Source organism: Vidua macroura, chromosome 1 (genome assembly GCF_024509145.1).
Source record: "Vidua macroura isolate BioBank_ID:100142 chromosome 1, ASM2450914v1, whole genome shotgun sequence".
NCBI lineage: Eukaryota > Metazoa > Chordata > Aves > Passeriformes > Viduidae > Vidua > Vidua macroura.
Window position 1 is genome coordinate 7,975,204 of NC_071571.1, and position 4,631 is coordinate 7,979,834.

General features: G+C 41.9%; 1 long non-coding RNA gene across 1 annotated transcript; it reads left to right on the forward strand.

Moving 5' to 3' along the window:
* Positions 1-1,219: 1,219 nt before the first annotated feature.
* Positions 1,220-2,906, forward strand: LOC128812727 (uncharacterized). The gene is made up of 4 exons (XR_008438807.1): positions 1,220-1,390; positions 1,577-1,751; positions 2,291-2,367; positions 2,649-2,906. It is a non-coding gene; the product is annotated as an uncharacterized LOC128812727 (long non-coding RNA).
* Positions 2,907-4,631: the final 1,725 nt, after the last annotated feature.

Here is a 4,631-nt window from a genome sequence, read left to right on the forward strand (position 1 = left end):
CCATCCTCTCCTGCTAGAAAGTGACTGACATAAAAGCTGCTGCAAAGCTGGCAGGACATCAGTTTGCTCAGCCAGGACTTGCAGTGTCACTGACCATGAGCAATCTCACTGCAGTGGTGTCAGCCCAGCAAGGGCCAATAAAATGCTGCTGCCACGGGCATTTGATTCTTGCAAAAATAGGTCATCCAGGAATACAGGCTGCCAGAAGCACACACAGGCAAATAAACAACTTGTGGATGTGCGTAGCAAAGTGAGGAGATATCCTGAGAACCAGGGCCAGTAATTCAGTGGGACAAAAACCCTGCTACCCCAGGATTGCAATTGCTGGGGCGAAGTCAATGTGAACACGACCAATGACGTCAGTACAGGACTGGACTCCTGGGACTTAATTCTGCAAGGCATCAAGCACTCACGTACCCCACTGAGAGTGCTGGCCTTCCTGAGGAAGCCCAGGAGTTTTGAAGAGTCTGAATTTAAAAAAAAACACCTGCTAGTGCAGGTACTTACTGAAAATGAAAGGCCTGCAAAGACAAGGATGCAATACACGAGTTAATTACGTCTCATCTCCTTTCAACAGAAACATAAATTACTGGTTTGACGAATTGCAAGATTGCAAGAGCACAGCTAAAGATGAGATAACATCTCTATTCAGAATCTCTTTGGAATAATAAAAGATAGCGATAACAAGGCAAATATAAATCTGCAAATTTTTTTTCCAATTAAACAAAACAAATTAGATATCACTTTTTGTTGATATGACTTTAATGAGGAATCTATTGTTTAAGCACATAAACATTTAACATTTAACTGATGACCTGCATTAAGACCTAAACTCACCACATTCTAATTATTTAAAGTAAATACACATTCAAGCAGTCTGTGTTTGCTGCTGAAGGTGAAAAGGAAAACCATTTTGCTGGGAAACACATGGAACAGGATCTTGCTGTAGCCATGACCAGGTTTCAGAAAAGCAGCCTTGCCTACAAACACAGTGTATCAATCTCCCCCAGTTCTGAACAAACTAAATTAAACCAACTACTAACTAGTTTATTTAAAGTTGGAAATCTCTCCTCTGCTGATAGTCTAAGGAGCAAAGATTGTTTCCTCAGCTTCTGACAGCTGAGGGGCTGCCACCATCCGTCCTGGAGCATAAATAAACTCAGTTTATGCCAAGTCAAGGCAGAAAGAAGCGCTGTATCTCCCTGCTGCTGCAGGACTGGCCATGGCAGCAGCCTGCAGAGGCTGTGGAGGGGCCTCCACACAGCTGTGAGTGACACAGATGATGTACTGATGAGCTGGAGGGAGCCCTGGACCTGACAGATGCAGCACTGCTGGGATCAATACAGTCTCCTGCTCCAAAGTCAACTTTGCACGTGGTGAATGAACTGAGGTCAGTGCATCCCCAGCCTGGTTAATCCTCAAGCCAGACAAGCCAAGTGTAGATAACTGAGAATTGATTTCCCCATTGAAGGCACAGACAAATGACTACAGGCTCTCCATTCAGTTTATGATCTACAAGGAAAAGTACAGCTTTTAATTATTATCAGCAATAAAGAATTATTTATATTTTTGTTAGGAAAAAACAACACCCCACAAAAATAACCAACACAGAAGATAATGAAGTGGCCTGTTTAGGACATGGCTTCTTTTTTGCTGATTTGAAAAGCAAAGCAGTGCTACTGTGACAGATAAAGAAGCCTGAGCTGTCTCTCAGAATAGCATATCCAGCATAACGTGACACAGATTAATGGGTAAGCAGAGAAAAGTGAATTTGCACTAGCTCTGAATCCTCCCCCTTTCAGTCTTCTCAGGAGATGAAATAATGTCTGGTGGCATTATCAGATGGACTAAATGAGGACAGGAAGTAGGAAATAAGTTTGGAAAAACTATGGCTCAGGCAGTTTGAGGGAAAAAAAAATTGTGCTTACCAGCAGACTAGGTCACTAGTGACACTGATACTGATATTAGGGTTTCTTGTATTTGCTCTTGGTCTTTAGCTATATGTTGAAAACCTACTCCATGGAACTGTGGACGTAGGAAGAAGTTTTATGTGTGCTAGTTTGGAATAAAATACCCAAGTTTGGGGGTTGTTCTCTTGAGCAGTTGAGTCAGTGGATCTGTCCCTAACAGCTGTCCAGAGGAGGATAAAGCTTTATTTGCCTTTCTTGAGGAGCTACACAACAAACTGTAAAGCAACTGCAGGAGACAAATCAAACAGGATTTTGGCTATTGAGACCAAATCTTTGTAAAAGACCTAATCTACAAATTTTATACCTTTGTAAAAATTCAGGTTTTCCCAAAAGAGAGGACTGATCAAATCTACAGCTGTGGGTTTGCACACAACAGAACCTAGGCACATCCATGCAGGTCTAGGCAGTAAAAAAAGCCTTTGCAGCTGCTTTGCCAAACATCATCACCTGGAGCCTGGGTCCAAATTATTTTATTACTGCTTGGTTTAAGCAGAAGATCTCATCCAGCCATTTCTCTAGGGCAAAAGGCCAACCATGCTTCCACTGGTCATAAATACTCCCTGTTCTTGCACTACTGCCAGTCTTTTTTCCATGCTGCAGAGCAGCCTTTCAAAAAGATTAAGTAAAGTTGTTTGATGGACAGTATTACAGAAAATTAAGTTTTTAATTATTTTTCAGCCAGTCTGTATCTGTTCCTGAGGAATGGTTTATTGCAAAAGCAATGACACGCTCCACTGCTTGGGAAGAGTTAAAGACAAGCTGCTGTGCAAGTTTGCTCCTCACAAGGAGTGTGTGTGCCAAACCACCTTCTCCCAAGCCTTGTTCTCTCTATTCCCCTGGGAAAGACATTGATGGACATACTTCACCTTCAACATGAAATAACAGCAGGCTTTATTTCTGCAGAGAATCCAGACATGTTATGCAGGCACGAACATTAAAGACATGCCACTAATTCTTACATTATTTATTATAGTGTTATATAGTGTTACATCAGTTGAATTAAAATTGAGTTGAATTATCTGTAAAATGTAGACTTAACCTAGACCAAAACATTAATTCCAGATGGAGGAATTCTTAAAAAAAAATGTAGATTTCCTTTTTCAGTCAGCAGAATTTTTCATGAATGAATCTTTTGGAACAAACCCAAGTCTTTGCTTTTCCCATTGAAATCTATTGGTAAAGGGTATTTCCTAATACAAAGCTAAACATTAATGACCTCTCTGAGCAAATCAAGTTTCGGACTTTACATGTGATTGAAAATTTCAAGTGCAAATTTACCTTTTTCTTGTGGGGAAAGTCATTGGGCAGTTAGACATTTCTGACTGGCTGCCAGTCCTAACACCAGACATTCATGACAGAATTTCTCTTGTGAATGGACAACAGTTTGCTTTAGCAGATCCAGGCAGGTGAGCAGAAGCACAAAATGACACATTCCTTCCCCAGCCTCATGAAAGCTTCTCTGCTACTTTAATGAATCTTCAGTAACATCCCAAGACCAAACAACAAGTTCAAGACCAAGAACAAGTTTTTCCTGTCCAGCTCAGATAAGCATTTACAGGACAGTCAAGGAAATACATATATAATCCAGGTTAGAAAGCTTTGTCCAAACTCCAAGCAAAACCAGATGGAAGTATTCAGAAAACACGGGGTTGGTGTGATAAAGGTCTGACAGGGAGTCAGAAATGTCCTGGGATAGTCACACAGAGATCACCAGTTCCACTAAATGAAGGACCAGAGAAAAGGCAAGACTTGAAGGAGGAAGTAATTTCCACAGGCGGCTGCCAGGAGATGAGGACTGGGTGTCATGGTATTATGATTGCAGTTTGTTTACACACAAGGAACAGGAAAAACACTGTAGAGAAATAGGACTGCTAATCACAACATCACAAGGAAGACTGTCTGTATGTATTTAGTTTGCTCACCAGTATCAAACTGGGGAAAGGAAGTGGTACTGTTTTTAGCCTGTTTTCTTAATGAAAGGAGATTTATTCAGCCTTGCTATCTTGACTGGTATTCGCTTTCCTACTTGTCCCATACATTTCAAACCACTGGACAATTTTAAATTTTTTTACAGCTGGATAAAGGTCACCATGAAATAAAGTTCAAGATGTTTTCAGAATGAAGACGGAAAGGAAAAACACAGAATCATTTGTACTATTTTTATGAATTCCAGTTATGCGTGACTGAGGGAAATACTCAACATGAGCTTACAAGAATCCACAACAGCACGTGAAAAGATGCCAACAACATGAAAATTTATACTCAGTTTGCCATCAGTTGACAAAAAACCAGGGTGAGTGAGCTCATAGGAAACTACAGAGCACATCCCTGGTGGAAGGGCTGGGTGGTGAGCTGCAGTGGGACACGCTTTCCACACAGGGAGGGCAAAACAAGCAGTGGCACCACTAACCTCAGCAGGCTCCACGCCTCTACAGCTTCTCTTCCTCACTCACCACACTGTTCACAGGGATGGATGAGAAGTGGATTAGACAAGGGAATGGCTACAGCCGAAATCTGCAATGCAACCTGTGCTGCCTGGGTCACGGCCTCCTGCTTCCCAGAATGATGACATGGGGAGATCCACGAGCACGCTGCAGGGACTGGCAATGGGATTAACTCTGCAGGAGCAGAGATGTACCTGACTAGCTGGTCAATGAATGC